Raw genomic sequence first — 12,183 nt, 5'->3', positions numbered from 1 at the left:
TTTTTGGTTTTTCTCCGGTACCGGGAACCGAACTCACGACCTTGCGCTTGCCAGGCAGGCGCTTTTGCCGCTGAGCTAAATCCCCAGCCCCCCCTTATGTATTTTTTTAAACCTTTCTTATTCAGCAAGCCTCTAAGCTTAAGCCTAAAGGCGAACTGTTATTTATTTTTTATTTTTTATTTTAAAGAGAATTGAAAAAAAAGACCAATAGCAAAATGCCAACAGCATAGACAAAAACAAAACAAAGCAAAAACAATAAGAATGATACAGGGTTTCAGAACAAAATGATAAAGATTAACAATGGTTGTTATATTACATATTTTTAATCTTCATCAAAGTTTGTCAGATTACCAGATGTAAGAATGCAAGATTAATCAAACCATTAAAGAGAATAAAAAATAAAAACAAAAAAAATGTAAACGATACAGAGTTTCACCAAACAAGATGGTAGGACTTCAACAATGGTTGCTATGTTGTGTATTGTTGTCTTCAAATTAGTTGTTCAGATTACCAGATAGATGCATGCAAAATTGATTAAAATAAATAAATAAATAAATAAAACATTAGCTATTCCTTTCAATAAACCATTAGACATCAGCAGTACAGTTATCCCAGCCAGCCTTCTGTGTATATATATATATGTTTTCCCTTCCTTCTGTCTTTCTTTTTCTCCTTTCCCTAATCCCAGTTTGAACTGTTATTTCAATTAAGAGCTCTTCTTTGGCTCTCTAGGCTGGAAAACTTTTGTTTGTTTACTTATAAAGACTTTATTTATATCTCTCAAGACCTACTTCTTTTCTAATAATATTCTTATTGTATTCCTGGATTCCTGAAGAGGTTGAGCTCATAGAGAATATAAATTTTCTTTTATTTTTATCTACAGTAAAACCTTGGTTTGAGAGCATAATTTCTTCTGGAAATGTGCTTGTAATCCAAAGCACTTTTATATCAAACAAAATTTCCCATAAGCAGTAATAAAAACTCAGATGATTTCTTCATATGAATCAGTCATTCCATAATCCCCAAATATTCATATAAAAATGATTATAGTATGCTAATATAATAAATAAAAAGTAAAATAATAAAGACACTACAAAATATAAAGAACAATAAATTAATCTGCACTTACCTTTGAAAAGCTTCATGACTGGGGTAAAGGAAACAAGAGAGGAGGGTTATTATGTGATGACTTCCACTACTACTTTTGGAATCGCTGCTATCTATTGGTTCTGTGAAATCTCTACTTTAGTGCAACTTTAACAAGAACTATCCAATGACACTTGCCTTTACCTCCTTTCAAGGATTTTGCGGAAATGTGACACTGAATTTCTGTTAAACAGATTTATCATTTGCACTGCCTGTAGCCTTATTGGGGTGATTCTTTTCTACAAAATTTTGCATTTTTCCACATTTTACACGTCTTCCTAATCCCATTTGAAGTGAGATATTCTTCCACCTTTTTCTCCTCCTCCTCTGCAGATGAGAGACCTCCTCCATAACCTCTTCCTGTTGGGAGATGATCACCCATAATTCCCAGCGAGGGAGGAGAGGGAGAAAGAGAGAACTGTTGGCTCAGTTGTGATCATGTGACTCTTGGTGTCACGTACTACTTATATTGCAAGACACGGCTCATTTATCAAGTTAAAATGTCTTAGCCATGTTTGCTCGTCTTGTGGGACACTCGCGGTACAAGTTACTCGCAAGCCAAGGTTTTACTCTACTCATACAACCAGTTTAGTGAACTTCATTACAGAATGTGAGTGAACAAATGAAAGAACAGCAGGGCTACTCACCTACATTTTCATTCCTGAAACTTTTAGTGCCTACAATATCATTCATTTGCATCCAAAAGAGTTTGCATGGAACATCTTGTACTCACTTCTATAACAACAGCATTAATGGCAGCTTGAAGAGCCACAAACCCTCCCTTCCAGAATAGTGAAGCATGACAGTAAATATTTTCATGTGTTTTGTAACAATGACCTTTGTAGAAAAAAGAAGCTATAATTATAATCATGGATCATTTTGTTTCTGATAATAGGCTATAGTGGACTTTACAGTAGCACCAAATTCTGAATGTTATTTTGACTTAAAAATCTACAAAAACATGAATTATAGTAGTGATTCTCAAAATAGATTAGACAGCTATCCTTAAGGAGTATTTAGCTTTGAATTATCACCCTCATTTTAAGCTTTCTCTCACCATCTTTTGTGCTTCTCTGTCAATGAAGAATTTTATGGAGCTCTTCTCTGATTTCATATTGTCAAAGCAATATCTTTTTAATGTTTTTCAGAAATTAGAGCGTTCTAGCATGTACAAGAAATTGAACTACAGCTTATTTTAACATTAGATACAACACAGGTATAATGGACAAATAAAAGTGTGAATAATTTAACTATGCTTAAATCATGTCTATCAGAATGTCTTTGGAGGATAAAGCTTTACTTATTAAAAAAGTAACCAACCAATCTATTGAATTTAAACTGAGGTATTCTTTAACAAGGTGAATTAAAACTAAGTATAACAATTAAATGTATATTTCATTAAGATTTTAAATATTTTCAAAAATAAGTTTTGAATTAGTTCAGATATATAAATGTAATAAAAATGAAGTAGACAAATATGTACCTACTGCCAGATTTTAAAAATAAATCATTACAAGTAGAGCTGTAGTTCCCTATATACTATGAGTTTCCATAGCACCAAGCATGGAATTAGCTAATAGCTTTATTGAACTTTGTGGGTATATGATGACTTGACTTCTACTATGTGTACTTAAATTGCATAAGTAATTTTTAAAAACTTAAACTCCAGCCCATGTGTGGTAGTGCATACCCTTAATCTTAGTACTCAAGAGGCTGAGAATCACTGTAAATTCAAGGCCAAACTGAACTACATGGTGAAACCGTGTCTCAAAAAAAATTTAAACTCTTATCTATAGATCCATCATAAATTACTCTTAACTTTGTTTGATTTGATATATTTTACGATTTTGAGTTTAAATAAAAGACACTATTTGAGTTTTCTTCTTCTTATGATTATAGAATCTCACTATAAGATTGTGAATCGGTGACTTTAAATACTGTTGTATTAAAATTTTAATCAGTTACATTTTTCTTTTCACTAGTATCATCCCCCAGACAAACAAAAAACCAAAACTCTTTTGCTATGAAAATCCTTATGAAGTGTGTATTGTGTCATGAACACATGTCAGAGACATCATAACAGAGTCTACAATAGTAACAATTAACCTCCAAATCTCAGGGAACTGTCAAACAAAAGTTTCTCTCTTAAGCTGCAAACTTAGAAAAGTTCCTTGCTAGGAGGATGGTATGCTCTATTCCAAATCAAATCAAATACTCTAAGAGGAAAGAATTTTTTTTTTCAATTTGCATGTGCACTGCCTGTTTTATGCCTAGCTAGAAAAAGCAGGTGGAGAAAGGAGAGGAATTCATGCCTGCTTGGAAATGCCGTGGGTGCAGCTATCTGACTATAGCTTTCTGTGCTCTCAGAGAGGAGCAGAGAGGAGGTAGCAAATCTTTAACACTGGGATGAGAGTTTCACTCATTTGATTGTTATGATGCTATGTTATAGGTTATGCTCATCTTGAGCTTTAAGATAAAATTTCTCAATTTTTGTTAAATTTATAAAATTATATAATGTAAGATAGGCATTGTCTTTGCTATACATTCTTGTCAATACTTCATATTGTTCTATTTGCTTATTTTTGCTAATGTGGTGAACTATTTTCTCTGAGGTCGTCTCTTTTATGTCATTGGTTTAGCTACATGTGGCAAATGTGTAGTGTCTTCATTTCTCATAGCTTCAGTTTTTAAAAAGATATATCTGCAGTTTATGGCCTTTTTAAAGATAAATTTAAATTATGTCCAGTTGTCAAATTATATAAAATTGGATTATGATTTTGATTAGAATCACAAAATGGTCCTGAAATAACCTGGGCATCTGTGACAGGCAGAATTCTAAAAACCACACTTCATCAGGATTGTTGGTCTTATAAAACGCCCTCCCTAGGACTGTTGGTGGGGCTTGTGAATATGATCTATCACTCCATGATTCTCAGACACAATATGTCTTAGATCAGGAGATACTCCAATGGGCTGAGTCTACTCATTTGTATTCTTTTAAAAGCAGGAGTGTTCTTCAGGCAGCAGCAGAGGGGGAATCAGGGGATTTTGAAGCAAGAAAAGAGTTTCCCGTGCTGTTACTGGATTTAGGGATGGACCAGTTCATGGTCAAGAACTGGGAAATGATCTTTTGATAAGTACTGAGAGTAACCCTGTCTGACAGTCAGCAAAAGAGAAAAGTACTGCTATGCACCTGATTCTACAGAACATGAACGAGCTTGGAAGCAGGTTCTTTTCAGGAGCTTCAAGAGAAGAGCCTAATTTTTGCCTTGGGTTACTGTAAGCTGAAAAGTAACTGAGCTTGCTTAGACTTCTCTCCTGCAGGACTGTGAGGTGACAAATAGGTATTGTTCTAAGTCCCTAAGTGTGGGATAATTTGTTACATGGCAACAGAAGAAATTGTATGACCTCCTTACAATGAAAAGCCTTAGAAATGCTGTACCCTTTCACGTATCCTGGTCTTCTAAAGTGAAGTTTTATATTTTTTCCATAAAATTTGTTTGATATTTCTTAGACATTTTTTCCTCAAGAAAATTTTTTGTTATTATTTATTATTATTATTATTTTTGTTATTATTACTTGGCTAATTAGTTGATGTTACCTTTTAATTACATTCCCAGCTAATTGCTACTGCTTCCTATATTTTGTAGTGTCATTTTCCTTTTCTGTATTTTTTATTTCATCTCTTATTTAATATTTTATGCTCTCAGTTTTATAATTCCATTAGGAAGAATATATTCAGCCTGTTTGATTCTCCTAACTCTCACTTAGAGTGTTTTATCTTTGCATGTTGGACAGTAAAGTTATAAAATATCAGAGATATTTTATGTTTTCAGTCTGAGTTAAGGTTGCACTTCTCTAGAGAAGATTTTTATCATCTTCTGCCATACACTTCAGTGCCTGACACGCTAAGGTCCCTGTGTATTTCTGCTTGAGATTTCTTAAACCAGGCAGCCAAAGTAAGAAAGAACTCAATCCTAGTAGGAGGTAGATTCAGAGCTCTGATTTCTCATAGGAGAGCTCTCTTTGCTTCATGCATAGCTAAAGGGAAGATAAAGTTCTTTCAATTCTTCATCTGCCAGCAGGTGACTTTTTTTCTTTTCTATTGTTTTGGTGAGAATATAGCCCCTAGGGATTTCAAATCACTGCAGGAAACTTCATTTTACACAAATCTCAGTTCCCCTGTCCCCACAGAGTTACTAAAACTAATGCCTTTTGGTTGCAGAGACTGGCAAAAATCATGTAATATCAATAATAGATTTGATGCTGTCTTCATTTTGGAATTTTGAGAATTTCTTTTATTTTCATGTGGCTTACTTAGACATTTAAAGGGCAATTTCTTTTTTTTATGCATAAACAATTTAACTTAACTTTAACAATAATCTAGGACAGCTATATTTTATAAATAATACATTGTAACACCTGCCTGGCAAGCGCAAGGTCCTGAGTTCATTTCCCAGTACCAAAAAAAAAAATATTGTGTATATATGTGTGAAGGTTGTGATACCTGTATATGATTATACATTGTCATCATATGTTGAATATGTTAGTATGCTCAAAAATGATGTACTCTTTAAATTTGTAGAATGACACATGGATGTCACCATAGCAGGTGGTGATTGTCTAATCTGACATATTAGCATTGCTTCCCACAAATGCCTGAGACAAAACTGAAATAGAGAACAGTGCAAAATTACCTATATGGTTAATGTTTTCCTTCCTTACTAGGATTCTTCATTCTGAAAAGAATTTAAGATGATATGAATATGTATCAGTAAATGTTACTCTTGCTATTTCTCCAGGATAATGTTTTGTGAATTCTTTAATGTGTTCTTCATCTGAGGGTCCCATGACTTCTTTATCTAGCATTATAAGAAAGGAAAATTAGTGTAAGTTACTGGGAAGCACAATTGCAAGATGTGACATTCAATTGCTTTGGTTATACTTTGTTATGAAAACAAAGTGAAATGAAGTTATCTGAAAAGTGGGAGGAGATATTTCCAGAGCTTCATCTAGACACAATTGAAAGGAATACTTGAAAATTATTTCTTCTTTATGTGTTATAATTATTGAGCCAATTGCCATACGTAAAATATCATACTCTATCAATTCAATTCATCACAGAATTAGAGTTCTAGTAAATCTAAAATTCTAATAAATCTAAAATGGTTATAAAGCATTGTCTTATACAGATTGGAAATAACTATATAACATTATTTTGCTTTATAAACTTTGACAGTAAGGCAATAAGGTAAAAAAAAATGAAAAGTTTCAAAAAATGCAGAGTACTTATGTTGTCCTCGCTGAAGAATCCTTTTTGGCCGTGTAGATATTTTATTAAGACTGAAAAATTTAAAAAGGAATATAAGAAAAGTCCTGAGTTAGGATGGAAATACTGAAGATAAAGGTGGATGGAACAGAAACATGTATTTTGATAGAATTAGATTTTATTGTGAAGTCTAATCATTAAAGTTGGGTGATGATGAATAAGTTACCCATTTTGATCCAATTTCCAGATTTATAAAATCAATTTATAAAATATACCATGATTACAGGAGAATAATAGAGTAGTAATAGAGTAGTACAGTATAACTGTTATAGTATAAAATATTATTACAAAATAACATGCTATTACTACATTTGCAAAGGTCTAGCATGCTATTACTGCAAAATGAAGTATTTGTGGAAATCTAGCATGCAGTAGCACCTAATGAATAATTGTTATTATTATAACTTGTGCCTTTGAATAAAGGTGTTGTGTGAAACAGGTTCGTGATCTTGGGATGCTCAGGAGGATATGGACTAAATGCAGAGTGAAAGCAAATGTGTCTCAGGACAGGCTGGAAGGTGGACCTCAGTACTGCTGAGACAAGGATATATTCTTTTTTTTTTTTTTTCCTGGTACCGGGAATCGAACTCATGACCTTGTGCTTGTCAGGCAGGCGCTGTGCTGCTGAGCTAAATCCCCAGCCCCTTATATATGTATTTATATATTTTCCTTCTTTCTATTTTAACATTTTCTATTTTGGTTGATTAGTTCATTAGATTTTGTATTAATAATCCTTAGAGAAACAGCGGTGTTCGTATTTAATCATTAGGTTGTTATGTTTTCTATTTTACTAATTTCTCTTCTTATTTTATTACGCTTATTTTACTGTTTTTTGGAAATTTGCTTTGCTGTGTTTTTCCTTCACTTCTTGGCTTGAGTAGTTTACTAATGTTAGCACACTGGTTAAGGAGGTGGACTCTGGAACCGGGTGAGAGATTTGCATGAACGATTGTGTCAGTGGCCCTCGTTTTCCACCTCTGTTTTCCTCTACACCCCTTATCTGGCAACTTTGGAACTCCTCCCTTAAAGGCAGACTACTACTCCGACCCATACAGCGAGGTAGTATCACGTCCAAACCAGGCTGCTGTCTCTCTGAATGGAAGAACGAAATTGCAGACAAGGGGGCAGTTAAGGGGAGTGCTTATTGGAAGCATTAGCACACAGAAAGCCCCCTGTTGGGAGGGTCTGGAATTAGGTGGCCAAGGGGGAGTGTCTGTCTATGGTCTTTTATGGATAAGCATAAAATACCTTCTAGAAGAAGATGCTTTAGTGCGTAATAATAATAATAACAATAACCACATCTTTCTGAAGAGCCAGTCAGCCAAATCTACTTGAATATGATATGTTGAGCCTCTCTTGAAAGCTAGGGGTGTAAATGCTCTCAAAAGATCTTCCCAGTGGGACAAAATAGGATAGCTATAAGGATAGCTAGGATAGCTATAGGATAGCTAATCCACTAAGGTGGATTATGGATGGTAAAGAGATTCTGGGATACTCATCCATTTGCGGGAATGGGACTCAGAATGTGGTCAGGACTTTTGACCACAATGCCAGTGCCTGCAGGGTGAAGGGTCGCTCATCTCTTAAGTAATGCCTTATGAAAAAAGTGCTCTCCTCCATCTATGCAAATACCATGTTGGCCATGGGTGGACGCCACACGGTTGCTGTGGACCCATCCATTGTAATGGAGAATGAGGGTATCCTCTCATGGAATGGGATCACACATAGGGCAGCACTGCTTCCTAGGGTCAAAGCTCAGGTGAGGAATCCAGAGAAGAGTCCCCAGGAGAGGCATGTTAGGTTCAGCAGGTTCAGAGAGTGTTGCTAGAGCAGCAGGTTCAGAGTGTTGCTAGAGCACAAACCTGCACACGGCTGGTTAGAGAGTCTGTGAGGCGAATCTAACAGGTAGAGAAAGAAAAGAGGAAATCCTATGGGAAAACAGAGGCAGGAAAGACAATTCAAAGAATGAGATAGCATGAGGTCAGGTTTTTCCGTGAAAGGGGGCTGAGGGACCCCAGTGCAGCTCTTAGGGCAGAGCATTCAGAATAACACTTTTAAGAGGTCTGTGCAGGGCTGCAGAAAAGGGTAAGCTGGCCCAGAGCATGACCTCCTCATGAGAGACTCAGTCTCCGCCCTATGGAGTAGAGAAAAACATCCCTGAACTCTCAGATTTTGCATTGTAATTAGTATTACTTAGTGCATGTTCTGTAGTTTACAGAGACCAATAACATGACTTGTTTACTAGACATAGGGCAATTATGGCAAGTGTTCAATTTGAATGACTGATTTTTCTCCTCTCCTGCTATTGGTCAATTCAGAGCAAAATATACTCTAGGAGCATGAATAAGCTGTGATAAGGAAAACCTGTGCATTTCAGATTCTTACTTAACTCACAGTATCCAAGAATGGAGGATTCTGAAAAGCACCTCAGATTTTTAAAATTATTGCTTGAGAGTGAAAGGAACAGACCATAAAATATTTCTCTAAATGCTCTTGGTAAGCAGTCTCAAAGTCAGAAAACCAGCTATCCCAAATTTCTCCAAATTATTTGACAATAAAAGGTGATAATTATATCTTCAGAAGGAACTCAGGGTTAAAAACCAATTCTTTATGGTGGTTTCATCAGTCTGCATTCCCACCAGCAGTGAAGAAGGGTTCCTATTTCTCCACAACCTCACCAGCATTTGTTATTGGTTGATTTCTTAATGCTAGCCATTCTTACTGGGGTAAGGTGGAATCTCAGTGTTGTTTTAATTTGCATTTCTCGAATGACTTCTATTTCTTTGCTGAAAGAAACTGTCAATGAGTCTTTGGTTGATCAATATTGCATGTCTCTGTTTTCATGAGAAACCACTTTGAAGATATCAATATGTAATATAGCAAGCATTGTTAATTTCCTACCACTTTGTTTGTAACTCTGTTTTGTCTGTACTGTTCTTTTGCTATTTTGTAAAATGTTGTCTGTCTGTTAATGTTTTCCTCCTTTTATTTTTAAAAAAAAAAAAAAAAACAAAAAAAACCCCCAATTCTCTAGATTCTAAGTTCTTCACAATTTTTAAAAGCCAATTTCAGTTTATTTCCACATGTAGTTTCTGGCTTAAAACAATATCATAGTTGTATGTTTTAAAAAAACACGTTTTAATTCAATGATTTTTGTCTATCTTCTATGGGACATCAGATATCAAAACACTGCAAAATAACTTTTAATTTTCAAAATAATTCCTCCATAGAACCTCAGCATTCAGCTCATAAAACTAATTTTATGATTGGAAAAAAAGCAAAGAAAGTCTCCAAAAGCAAAAGACAACCAACCACAAAACAAAGCAGAAAAATAGTGACCTTACTTTTGAGAAATTTGTTCTTTGTGTTTAGAAGGAAATGATTCACATGCTTCCTCTTCCTGGCCCCTACCACGTCGCTGGAATCTGGTTAAGTGTTGGATGTCCATGAAAAGTCTCACGAAGACTGCTTTCAGATGGGCAGCCATAATCTCAATTCTGTTAGCCTGGTGAACACATGAGACTACTATTAAACTGCTTGTTTTTTCTCTGATATTTGGCCAGTCCCTGTCCGCAGAGCAGTAGAATTTGCCCTTGGTCGTCTGGTTGTATCATATGAAAAACTGCAATCTGACAAGGAAATCCAACGTTCCTAAACTCTCAGTAGTTGTAAGCTTGTCTCTATTATGCCTAAGGTGATTGGGCCTGGTGTCAAGGTTTGAAGCACAATTTCGATATCATGAGTAAGTGAACAGTTTAATCAGAGAGCCCTAGACTATTTAAATGACGCCTTCACTTACTTCTATTTCTCAACATCATTTGCATTCAATTGACTATCTTCCAATTTCCCTTAAGACTAATTCTTTGGTCTCTGGATTATTTGTCAGGATGTTGCTTAATTTCCAAATGTCTACCAATTTTCTTGTTATCTTTTGGTGATTGTTTTATTTATGGTCAGAAAACATTCTTGGTGTTAAATTTTTTAAAGTCTTGTTTTATTGCACCAGATATGATCTATCTGAGTGAATATTCCATGTAGACTTAGAATTTTTATAGACTTGTGTCGGTGTAGACTTGTGTATCTTTATAGTTAATAGTATTACTATAGTATAGTAATAAAGCCAACATCCAACACTGGCAGAATGAAAGGTGTGATGATTTTAAAATTCAATGTCTGTATGTTTATCAGTTTGTTCTGTTACTGAGGATATTGATAACAAAAGTATGATCAGTTAGAGTTCTGCCATTTTAAATTAGGTGAGCTGCTGATTTAAGAAAATACCGCAAATGTATAAAATCTGTAACGTTTTTCAAGATTATTTTAAAGAAATTTATTCCAAAGTTTTCCCTACCTGGTCTTTTGATCTACTTCATTTATAAACTCTTGGGAATATAGCTCAGTGGCACAAGCACCTGCCTGGCAAGTGCAAGGTCCTGAGCTCAATTCCCTGTACAAAAAAATCCAACATTTATAAACTCTCTTAAACAAAGTGGCAGGTGTCATGATAGATTTAGGAAAAGAACAGAAAAAGGAATCTGCAAATTTATCTGTCAGATATTAGCTCTCTTCATACATGGTGTTTCTGTAGAATATGTTATTTTTTTATTTTAAAGAGAAAAGAAAACAAAATAGCAACAACAAAGATAAAAATAAAACAACATAAAAACAATAAAAACGATACAGAATTTCAGAACAAGATGATAATAAGTTAATAACGGCTGTTATATTGCATATTCTTATCTTCCATGAATTTACTCAGAATACCAGACATTAGAGTGCAAGACTGATCAGTTAAAGACAATGAAAAATAATAAAAAATTAGAAGTAATACAGAGTGTTACCAGATATAAGCACGCAAAATGATAAAAAAGACTTAAGCATTAACTGTTCCTTTCAATAAATGAATAGACATCAGCAGTTTAGTTATCCCAGCGATCTTTGTATATACACATATATTTTTCCCTTCCTTCTTTCTTTCTTTTCTCCTTTCCTTCATCCCAGTTGTTGCTTTCCTTTGAGCAATTTCTTTTCCTTCCACAATGTTGGATATGTTATTATTTCCTGACATCAAGTATACTACGTAATGAAGTTTTGGTGCTTTCCAAATCAACTAAACATAAATTCATGAGACAATTCACTGAAAACTATTTCAAAATTTAGTATTTGTTTAAAATTTTCACTCGGTCATTTGAACTTTTGGTTTCACAAAATAATTTGTATTTATTTTAAACTTTTAATGACACTTCACTTTACAAAGCATCCAACTTCAAGAATAGCAAAAATTCATACTTCTAAATCTGGAGTTAAAAATAATGACCATAGACACAAGTCAGTAAATTAATAACATTTCAGAAAAATTTCAAAAGAAACACTGTGCTGCTTGTTGTATTTTGTGACTGAATTTTCTCACCTTAATCTCTGTGTTTTAGCTTCATTTAAGCTGATATAAGTAAGAAAATAGACTGGGCATAGTTATGCATGCCTGTAATCCCAGCACTCGGGAGGCTGAGGTAGGAGGATTATTATGAGTTTGAGACCAGCCTGGTCTGCAAAGTGAGGTCAAGGCCAGCCTGAACTGCATAGTGAGACCTGTCTCAAAAAGGCAAAATATAAAAACAACTTGAAATAAAATAGAATAAAATAAAAAATAATTTCTATTTAATTTATTTTAAAATAAATTTATTTTATTTTATTTATTTTAAAATAAA

General features: G+C 34.4%; 1 pseudogene; it reads right to left on the bottom strand.

The window, feature by feature from the left end:
- LOC102025240 overlaps positions 1-6,056 on the bottom strand; it is a 55,859-nt pseudogene extending 49,803 nt beyond the window's left edge.
- Positions 6,057-12,183: the final 6,127 nt, after the last annotated feature.

The sequence above is a fragment of the Chinchilla lanigera genome, unplaced genomic scaffold, assembly GCF_000276665.1.
Source record: "Chinchilla lanigera isolate Chin_1 unplaced genomic scaffold, ChiLan1.0 scaffold00077, whole genome shotgun sequence".
Lineage (NCBI taxonomy): Eukaryota > Metazoa > Chordata > Mammalia > Rodentia > Chinchillidae > Chinchilla > Chinchilla lanigera.
Note: the sequence above shows the minus strand (reverse complement) of the source record. Positions and strands in the feature narration are given on the sequence as shown.